An 11,781-nucleotide genomic window follows, 5' to 3' on the forward strand; every position below is an offset into this window, starting at 1 on the left:
CCTTGGGGGAACTGGTCCGCGTTGTAATTGACAATTTACTCAAATTAAATGTATACGTTAATTAAAAATCAAATGTGTGGGCCCCTCCTCTGTTGTCTACAGGTGCTTTTCTTGGCTCACAGATGATCAACATGGCTTAAAATCCGAGCTGGGTAGTGCGCGTCGGGAGGTAGGGGGGGTTATGGTGGAGGGTGGGAGGGCCCTAAAAAAAATCGTCCAGGGGCCCTCGCGGGGGTTAATCCGTCCATGCCATTGAAAACCCTTTTGTATCAATTTTTTGGGGGTTAAGCCATATTTTCTCTTAGATTGATTGACCTAATATCAAACCACCATCTTGTCAGAGGAACCATCATGCCTGCACTTGTACTGTAACCTGTCTGTTGTCTCTCAAGCACAGTCAAATCCAAATAGACTCTGATTCATTCTCCTGTCTTATTTCTTATTTCTTTTATCAAACAAACACTTTGCAGAAAGAGGATAATTAAAGCTTTCCGTGCAGCTCTATGTTCAGATCAGATAGCAAAAAAGGAAGGGGAAAAAAACCTTTTAGATGCATTGGCTGCCAATGGTTGGTGTTGCAACTCTAGATTCATTCAAGATATTAAAATAACATCTAGAGTTGCAATTTGCGGCTTGGTACATTTTATGTATTAATTGGGCATGCTCATAGAAGGCATGCTGCATTTAATGCTTCAGCCGGAACTCCATAATAGTGTAGCCTATGTTTCAACCCGGATGAGAGGGAGGCACGGCAGAGGACTGTGTCCGTCCCTCTCTCTTGTCCGGGTAGAAACATCCACCACGTCTGGTGTGAACAGAAGAGCTAAATAAACAGAGCAGCTGAGGGTCTGTGTTATAATCTAATCTAGGGTGACCAGACGTCCCAGTTTACCCGGGACAGTCCCGTTTTCAAGCTGCGTGTCCCGGTGTCCCGACAAATATCTCTAAAACACTAATATGTCCCGGTTTTCAACATTCACTGCAAGATTGTCCCGGTTTTCGCCAGAATTAAAATAATTGTAGCCGTTTTCAGTGTTTGCATAGACATTTATCATGTTCTTTTCATGAAAACATGCCCACCTAACCAATCAGAAAACATGAACAAATTTATTGCGTGTCTGAATTCAACGCTGATCTGTTTGTCAATCACTCACTGCCCGTTTGCAACCCTGCGGTGCGTGTGTGCACGAATGTTAGAGAATGGGCGCGCGCGTGCGCTATAACATGCGTATTGCTTTTAGGGTCCCGGTTTTAAGCAACAGTGTTTCGCGTCCCGGTTTGAGTGGCTGAAAATATGGTCACCCTAATCTAATCCTATTGTTTTAATATAAGTTTGTTGTACTAGAAAACGCACATTTTTGTAATTTGCGCCTGATTGTGTTTGCACGGCAGCTGTAGAGAATGATTGACAGGCTGGAACGTTGTGGAAAACGAGAGGAATTTTATTTACGCTCGGTCGGGTCTCCGCCTGGAGGAATACCAGAAGAGTCGCCGGAAAGAAACTCTCCTTGACTGATGGTTTATGCCTTTTGATTGATTGATTGATTGATTGATTGATTGATTGATTGATTGATGTATTTATTATTAGAAGTTTTGGATAGGAAAAGGTATAGTTTCATGACAGTACAGTTCAGTTCACTGATACAATGTTCAACTAAAAGAAAACTTGGTTTATAGGCAAGGCTTATTTGTTATTGTCCATTGAGATCCTTATTTATCCTTATATACCCCTGTAAACTATGCCTAAACGGTTAAACCTAACATTAACCTCAGTAAAACGGTGCCAAAACCTAACCCTGTTCCTAATCTTAGCCTCAGAAAGATATGCGTAATCCTAAAGTTATTTCTAACCTTATGTTCTCAGTAAAACAAATACAAGAATAAAAATCTCTGAGAGTTTCTTTCCGGCGACTTTACTGGTTACCGCCGCCGCCTGGAGGAGGGTGTCTGTTGCAAGAAAGACCCAAAACACCCAGGCCAGTGCACTGAGTGCAGTGACTCCATGAAACAACAATGATGATGTGTGTCTAAAAGTGTGTGCATCAGTAGATGTTTTATTAACCAAATTAGTTCAAATTAAAGTTAGCTTCAAGTACAGTCGAGACTAGAGTCCTTACCCACTTTAGAGGATTCAAGTGTGTTTTCTACCAGAATAAATTATTGGGGCAGGTATGATTTTTTTATTACCAGCTAAGATGCCTTAAGGGTGAGTAGCGTGCAAACAAAATTGAACAAAATGTGACCATATTTTCCCAAATATGGAGATATCTGACAGGCAGAATTCATTTGCTCTGACCTGTTCTGACATCACAACACCTCATCCCTTCTTGAGCTGGGATGATATTGATGACATCAGGGATCTCCATATACGTGGCTATATTCTATATCCTTCTGCTGAATTATATTGAAGACATCAGGGATCCCCATATATGGGGCTGTATCATATATCCTTCTGCTGAATTATATTGACGACATTAGGGATTAGCCATAAATTATAACGCTTTGTAGATCACTTATTATTTTGAAGACTTTTTCTCTCTACAAGCGTTATAAAGGGGAGAGGGGGAGGATGGTCTGTGAGCCTGTTTGATCCCCTTACTGCTCCAAACATGTACAAATGCAAAATATAAGGTGCTCACTGCCTTGCCCCAAGTGTTCTCTGTCCATTTGGAACCTTCTCAGGATGTGTCAGTCCATATTTTTCAATAACGTTTTTTACTCCAGCTTGTCTCGGAATCTCAGTGCATTTCCTCGTATCCCCAAATAAGCGCTACTGCGCAACAGCGGGAAACCGGGTAAACCAGAAAAGCAATGAGATTCCGAGACAAGCTTGAATAAAATAATTCTTTAGTGAAAAATATGGACTGACACATCCCGAGGACGTTCCGAATGGATAGAGATAGAGAAATTCATTGTTGAAAATGTGTGGGAACCCTGTCCTTATTGTCATTGTTGAAGTTCAGTGTAAGAGAATTGTCTCTCTTGAAGTCTTGGTAATGAAATCTTAACTTTTAAATTGCTTTATTCCATCCAGATTGCAGGTAGAGGAAGATGAACTCTCCAGACTCAGCCAGACCCGTTTCAGTGAAACAGGAGGAACCTGAAGAGCATTTAGACCTCAGTAAGTTTCACTGTCTCTTTCTTCCCGTTCTTTACCATCGAGGTGTTTATTTCACATAATGAATACAATGCAGTTGCACAGTGAAATTATTGCGAATTATACGCTACTTAGTATAAAAACTTGCAGCTGATGTCCGTCTGTCTGTCACACCTCACGCTCCATATATGGCCAAGACACTTGCAAATTGACGTCTGACATCATAAATGTCTGACGTCATAGACCACATCAGACTGACACAATATGTCCATATAAGGGCATTCCCATATGATGCCCTGTTATGGCAACCACACTAATACAATCCCTTTTATGCCCATAAATGGATATCCCTGATATCATCAACATTAAGCCTCATCACGCCTCATGTCACACTCATGTCACTCATATTGTGTTAGTCTAATGTGGTCTATAACGTTAAATCTATGATTTCAGACGTCAGTCATCTCCATAATTGGAAAAGTATGGCCACATTCTGGCCAACTTAAACAACCAACCAGGTCTGTGCATTCTTTTGGTAAAGTTGATCCCATGCCAAAGTGTCGGCGCTCGCCCAGCAGTCTGCTGTCACCCAGGCGGATGCGTGCACACGCCCATGTGCACACGCCCATGTGCACGTTCCCTTAGGGTTTTCTACTGGTTGTGCTTCATCAATGTGGAGTATGTAATAGTAGGATAAATACATTTAAGAAAGAAACAAATCCAGAACAGTACTTTTTTATTTTATTAGTAATTGGTCAGTTATGCCAATGTTGGACACAGTGCCAACTTTACTGAATGCAGCCAATTCCAACAGTTACAGTGAATAGTCCTTGGCTTTAATGCATCCAGCAAGGATTAATCTTACAGATCTTGGTGCCCAAACAGCTTTCCTTTAGCTCCACCGCACACTCGCAAACAATCTGTCTATAAATGTAATGGACAGATTCATATGAAGAAACCCAGGAAGATTTAAAGAGTCCCAATGGCCTGATTCTTCTATCACCATCATCAGGCCAAAACGGTGGCAACAAAATAGGCTATTTTGACTTTGCCTCAAATACTATTGTTAATCTTGACACCACCGGCTCTCCAGTTATTAAAGTCCTTATTCAATTGCTTCATTTCAGACCAGTCTGTGGAGTCCAGACTGCAGGTGAAGATGAACTATCCAGACTCAGCCAAGGACATTTCTATTAAACAGGAGGAACCTGAAGACCACCCACACCTCAGTAAGTTTCTTGTGCTCGCTCTTTCTTTCATTTTTGGAGCTGTGTGAAGCACAGGCTCCCTATACGTGGCTGTGTGGGTCTGTGTGTGTGTCTGTCTGTCTGTCTGTGTGTCTGTGTGTGTGTCTGTGTGTATGTAGCCTGAACTTCCTAAACTTCGGCACGCCACTAGTCCCACAGTTTTGCCACCACACACTCGCGCCATATGTCAAATCGACCGCCTTACTCGGGAATCGTGGGCTATTACTTTTCTAAGAGAAAGGTTCTATAGTTTAATTGATATTAATTTATTAGTGAATTAATTTTCCCCATTGACTTATAATGGGAATCGCAAAAACTCACATTCAATTATTTGTCTCTCGCAAACCATAGGGGCTAGAGTTTCAAGACTTGGAGAGGAGGTTCATAATGATTTCAAGGATTAAATAAAAAATAATTGTGTCATTTGGCCGCATGGTGGCGCCATAACACCCCACTTTACGTTTTGGCCTGTAACTCTTGAACCGTAAGTCGGAAAATTAAAAATATTTTTTCCCTGGATTCCTTGGGTCATGACGCATCTCCCCATATAGGCCACGCCCATTTGCGCCATGATAGATTTTCCGCCATCTTGAATTTTCTCCAAAACACACTTTTTGCTCCTTTTCCTACATATTTTCTTCAAATGTCACAAAAATCGGTACACATGATCCACACACACACACACACACACACACACACACACACACACACACACACACACACAGCTCCACTTCACACGGGTGTGATTTTTTGTTCTGTTTTGACTTTGCCTCAAATACTATTGTTAATCTTGACACCACCGGCTCTCCAGTTATTAAAGTCCTTATTCAATTGCTTCATTTCAGACCAGTCTGTGGAGTCCAGACTGCAGGTGAAGATGAACTATCCAGACTCAGCCAAGGACATTTCTATTAAACAGGAGGAACCTGATGACCACCCACACCTCAGTAAGTTTCTTGTGCTCGCTCTTTCTTTCATTTTTTTGTTCTGTTGTAGGGCTCAAGGGCTGTAACAATGTCTTATCTATACAATAATCATGACACTATATCTATAGCCATTATTACAATATCTCTCAAAAATATATTTTTAGGGGACATGGGCAGTGATAAAGTAACTACACCTCCGCGGAGGTAGTGGGTTCGAATCCACCGTGGTGCACCCGGCTTTCCCCGAACATGGGCCTATGGGGCAGGCAAAGTTAGCTTGAGACTTGGGGGCATGTCTAAGAGCATAAAAAGCATAACATCAACAATGTAAATGCAAATCAAGGGTCTGAGCTACTTGGAGAGGTTGGACACAGATTCACAAAAACGCTACAAGGATTAGTGTAATAGTCACACTATTGTGGATAGGATAACAGTAAATCACTCAAGGCTTTGATTGCATTTCAATAAAACCATATTTGATCGTCATAATGATCACACCCATGTTACTGTTTATATAGGGAATGTTATTATTATAAACAGATCTGTTTTAGCAGCGCAATGGATGAATAAACTGAAGTGTGTAGGCTGTGAGACACGCAAGTCAACTTGTATCAGACTGAACACAGATTCAGAAACAAAACCTTATTTTATAGCATGTTCTCATTAAGCAATATTACACGAGAGGGTGTGCATATAACATGGTTATCCTGCACGACAGCCTTGCCGCAGGAACAAGCCGACAGGCGAGTTCCGTAGGCAGGGCTGGAAGGCTTGCGATTATACAACTTAATTTCATTGTAATTAAGATATTCGATTGGAATTTGTAATTTTTTAATGACACATTTAGCTACTATGTCCCTGAACATGAAAACCGCTAGCCTAGCCGCCTAGCATAGTGTGGGGAGAGAGGAGTGCTTGCTGTCTTTCGTGACCAACGCAGCTGATTTCTTTACTTGATGAGAGACAGTGCATCTGTGCTCGTTATATGCACGGTTGGAGAGCCTGTTTTCCATTGAGAGCCCGACTACCTGTTGTATAATTGTATTTAAGATATTCAATGAAGATAATTTTTTTAAACTACTACTGCCCCAAACTGCCCATGCAAAGTGCTAGTCTGATATTAAGCTGAGGGGATTTGAGTTCGCTCCAATCTTACATTTTGATTGTGTGCTGCAGTGGTGGAAAAAGTACTCACATTTTTACTATTAAAAGTATCAATACTGCACTATAGTACTCTGTTATAAGTAAAAGTCTGGGATTAAAAATTTGATTGAGTAAAAGTACAACGGTATTTGTCAAAATATATAATTAAAGTAAAAAAGTAAAAGTACTCATTGTGCAGAAATATCCCATTTCACATGTTAAAAATCTATTAGAAAATCTTTTGAAGCTCACAATAAGTCTCATCGCGACACATTGTGAGCTTGTAGATCTACTATTTTCAATGGGCTGAAATATATCCACAAGTTTCCAACATCCCATCGTGCATTGCGCAGAAATTGGACGGAGCTTCCGGCGCCGCAGCCGAGTGTGATCTACAAGCTCACAACGACTGCATCTGTGACGCGACGTGAGCTTGTATGTCTGCTGTTAACCGGAAGTATGGTGCAAAACATTCTCCAGTAAATTCCCGCGGAAAGAGGTGGATACATAAGGGAAGTGGTAATAATCAAAGTAACTAGAAACTAAAATATTATTGTAGTGGACTAAAAGTACAATATTCTTTCCTGAGATGTTGTGGGGTAGAAGTTAAAGTATTACCTTACTTGAGTAAATATTCAAGTACTGTACTTAATTATGATTTTGATGTATTTGTACTTTACTTAAGTAAATGTACTTTTTAACTGCTCCTAAACTAGTTTCTTCAGATGCAGACAGAGGCACACTCCAACTGATGCTTAACAAGGATTTTATTTTGCACCAAGTTCAACACTGAAAACTTTAAATGACAAAAAACTAACATTTCGATAAAACGATAAAAACAAGTATCACCAATGTCCCCTTCAAGTCTCTGAAAGTCCAATAATAAGAACAATAATAATAAAACACAAACACAATGCAATGAAAAACAAGTGGTACAAAATACAAATTGATATTAATGTAATCCGTCTCAAAACATTTTATTAATAAAAATTAATAAAGTAATGAATTATAATAATATGTATTGTTAATATTATTAGCCTATTAGTATTATTGTTGTTGTTGCTGGTGAAATTGGCTTGGCAATCCTTTTAACAACATTCAAATAAGTCTTCTTCAACTATTTCAAGATATCAGTCCATGGTACATGGTCACTAGCCCCCTATCCCTAAAGCTTACAGGCTGGACTTAAATAAATGATTGCTTGGCCTAGTGGCAGCATGCATGCACAGGAAATATGGTGCTGATTGGTACAGTCAGTGGCTTGTTAAATTAGCCAGAGACAAGATTATTATTTAGTAACTGTTTTGTCAGTCTAGTAGGCAATAGATGTGTGTAGTTGTGAACATAGAAGATTAAAAAGAAGAAGAAAATAAAAGATTTACATTTTAGGAATCCAGTCTTGACTATCATGTTATTTTTCTACTCCTAGACATCCTGCACATGGTTGTGTGTAAAGACAAGGTTTCTCCTGAACAGGAGAGGTGCCCCAGTCTGCTCCAGGAGGAACCAGAGCCTCAACAGATTAAAGAGGAACAGGAGGAGCTACTTCAAAGACCAGAGGAGCCTGTTGATGAAGACATCTCTTCACATTGTTCTGAAGTTGAAGTTCAGCTTGAATGTGACACTGAAGTCACTGACGACAGTGATGATTGGGGAAAGACAAGTAGGGGTGTCCACACTGGAGAAAAACCTTTCCAGTGTAAACTCTGTAACAAGGGCTTCAGCCGTTCATATGGTCTCAAGATACACCAGCGTGTTCACACTGGACTTAAATCTTTCCAGTGTAAACTCTGTAACAAGAGTTACAGCTGTTCATATCGTCTCAAGATACACCAGCGTGTCCACACTGGAGAAAACACATTCCACTGTGAACATTGCGACAAGAGTTTCATTTCATCATATGAACTGAAGACACACCAGAATGTCCACACTGGAAAAAAAACTTTCCAGTGTAAACTTTGTAACAAGAGTTTCACTCGGTCAACTGGCCTGAAGAGACACCAACATGTCCACACTGGAGAAAAACCATTCCAGTGTAAACATTGCAACAAGAGTTTCACTCAGTCAGCTGACCTGAAGAGACACCAACGTGTCCACACTAGTGCTTCATCAGTGTGGAGTAAGTAGTAGAAGGATATAAAGGAAATAGTAGTTATCAAAATAAAATAATCCAACCATCCATCTAGAGCCATACACCCCAGCAAGCAACATTCCAATGATCCGCACATCTTAATGTAGTATCTGTGCCTACAACATCTGACAACACCTCTCATCAACAAACCCACCACAACAGACTAACCTGGACACTGTACGTTGTGTCCATTTTATACAATAGCCTCTGTGCACTACATTTAATTCACTTGCACAACATTTAGCCTCAGGACAAGCCAGTCATTCTAGAGGGAGTAGAGATGGGGGAACAGTATTTCGAAATTAATCCTAAGAAGTGTCCAAATGGCTTGATTCTTCATCAGGCCAAAATGGTGGCAACAGAATAGGCTATTTTGCCTTTGTATGTTTGCAAATACTATTGTTATTCTTAACACCATCGGGTCTCCAGTTATTAAAGTCCTTATTCAATTGCTTCATTTCAGACCAGTCTGTGGAGTCCAGACTGCAGGGGAAGATGAACTCTCCAGACTCAGCCAGGGACATTTCTATTAAACAGGAGGAACCTGAAGACCACCCACACCTCAGTAAGTTTCATGTGCTCTCTCTTTCTTTCATTTTTATTTCTGTTGTAGGGGTCAAGGTACTTTTAACATGTTTTGACCACACGGGGTCTTCATCGGGGGTACAAACAATATTTGCCCATAGAAACGGAGGATTGATCAAAATAAAATGAGATTAAGGACCAATTCTCATAAAAACGTTAAAGTTTCCCACTTGTGCTACCCCAGACACAGAATCTTATTTAGGAACTGTTTTGTCAGTCTTAGTAGACACTAGCTTTGTACATGGAACAAGGAATATTTACATTTGGGCGTGGGATGGGCGGCTGTAGCTCAGGAGGTAGATTGGGTTGGCCAATGATCCATGGGTCGGCGGTTCAAATCCCAGCTTCTCCTGTCTACATGTCGAAGTGTCCTTGGGCAAGACACTGAACCCCAAGTTGCTCCCAGTGAGCTGGTTGATGCCTTGCATGGTTTCCACCACCACCGGTGTATGAATGTGTGTGTGAATGGGTGACTGTAATGCACATTGTAAAGCGCTATATAAATGCACCATTTACCATTTATGAAACAAGGAATATTTACATTTTAGGAATCCATGTGTGACTATCATGTTATTTTTCTGCTCCTAGCCATCCTGCACATGGTTGTGTGTAAAGAAGATGTTTCTCCTGAACAGGAGAGGAGCCCCAGTCTGCTCCAGGAGGAACCAGAGCCTCAACAGATTAAAGAGGAACATGAGGAGCTACTTCCAAGACCAGAGGAGCCTGTTGATGAAGACATCTCATCACAGTGTTCCGAAGTTGAGCTTGAATCTGACACGGAAGTTACTGATGACAGCCATTGGGCTAAAACAAGTGGGGGTGTCCAAACTGGAGAAAAACCTTTCCAGTGTAAACTCTTTAACAAGAATTTCAGCTGTTCATCTAGTCTGAAGAGACACAAGCGTGTCCACACTGGAGAAAAAACATTCCACTGTGAACATTGCGACAAGAGTTTCATTTCATCATATGAACTGAAAAAACACCTGCCTATCCACACTGGAAAAAAACCTTTCCAGTGTAAACATTGTGACAAGAGTTTCATTTCATCATATGAACTGGAGAGACACCAGCGTGTCCACACTGGAGAAAAACCTTTCCAGTGTAAACATTGTAACAAGAGTTTCCGTCAGGCAGGTAACCTGAAGACACACCAGCGTGTCCACACTGGAGAAAAACCTTTCCACTGTAAAACATGTAACAAGAGTTTCCGTCATGCAGGTAACCTGAAGACACACCAGCGTTTCCACACCGGAGAAAAACCTTTCAAGTGTAACCATTGTAACAAGAGTTTCACTCAGTCAGCTGACCTGAAGACACACCAGCGTGTCCACACCGGAGAAAAAGCTTTCCACTGTAAAACATGTAACAAGAGTTTCAGTCAGTCACATTCCCTGAAGAAACACCAGCGTGTCCACACCGGAGAAAAACCTTTCAAGTGTAAACATTGTAACAAGAGTTTCACTCAGTCAGCTAACCTGAAGAGACACCAGCTTGTCCACACTGGAGAAAAACCTTTCCAGTGTAAAGATTGTAACAAGACTTTCAGTCTTTTAGCTTCCCTGACTAAACACCAGCGTGTCCACACCGGAGAAAAACCTTTCAAGTGTAAACATTGTAACAAGAGTTTCACTCAGTCAGCTGACCTGAAGAGACACCAGCTTGTCCACACTGGAGAAAAATCTTTCCAGTGTAAACATTGTAACAAGAGTTTCAGTCTTTTAGCTTCCCTGACTAAACACCAGCTTGTCCACACTGGAGAAAAACCTTTCCAGTGTAAACATTGTAACAAGAGTTTCAGTCTTTTAACTTCCCTGACTAAACACCAGCGTGTCCACACCAGAGAAAAACCTTTCAAGTGTAAACATTGTAACAAGAGTTTCACTCAGTCAGCTGACCTGAAGAGACACCAGCTTGTCCACACTGGAGAAAAACCTTTCCAGTGTAAACACTGTAACAAGAGTTTCAGTCTTTTAGGTTCCCTGACTACACACCAGCGTTTGCACACTGGAGAAAAACCTTTCCACTGTAAAAAATGTAACAAGAGTTTCAGTCAGTCACGTTCCCTGAAGACACACCAGTGCGTCCACACTAGTGCTTCATCAGTGTGGAGTAAGTAGTAGTAAGATATGAAGGAAATAGTAGTTATCAAAATAAAAGAATCCAACCATCCATCTAGAGCCATACACTCCAGCGAGCAACATTCCAAACATTCCAATGGTCCGCCCATCTTAAAAGTGATACACCATGCATTTAAAAAGTATTTGTCATATTGTTTATGTCCCAAAAACGTTTTTCAAAAGGTTTGAGGCTAAATTACCGCTCCTGAATAGAGAGCCTCTCTCATTTTTGAATGGCTCTTAGAGCATTTTCAGCTGCAGTACCCCCCCCCCCCCCCCCCCCCCCCCCGACGGCAGCAAATCTGGACAGCCTGTTTTGAGAACCCGTGGGATGCTTTTAACCTCCGCCTTCCCAAAACCAGAGAAAGACACAATGGTCAGAAATGGGACTTTGTGAGGATAGAATCAGGCCAAAATGGTGGCAACAAAATGGGCTAGTTTGCAAATACTATTGTTATTCTTAACACCATCAGGTTATTAAAGTCCTTATTAAATTGCTTCATTTCAGACCAGTCAGTGGAGTCCAGACTGCAGG

The sequence above is a fragment of the Nannobrachium achirus genome, assembly GCF_963921795.1.
Source record: "Nannobrachium achirus genome assembly, chromosome: 9".
In the NCBI taxonomy this organism is placed as follows: Eukaryota; Metazoa; Chordata; class Actinopteri; order Myctophiformes; family Myctophidae; genus Nannobrachium; species Nannobrachium achirus.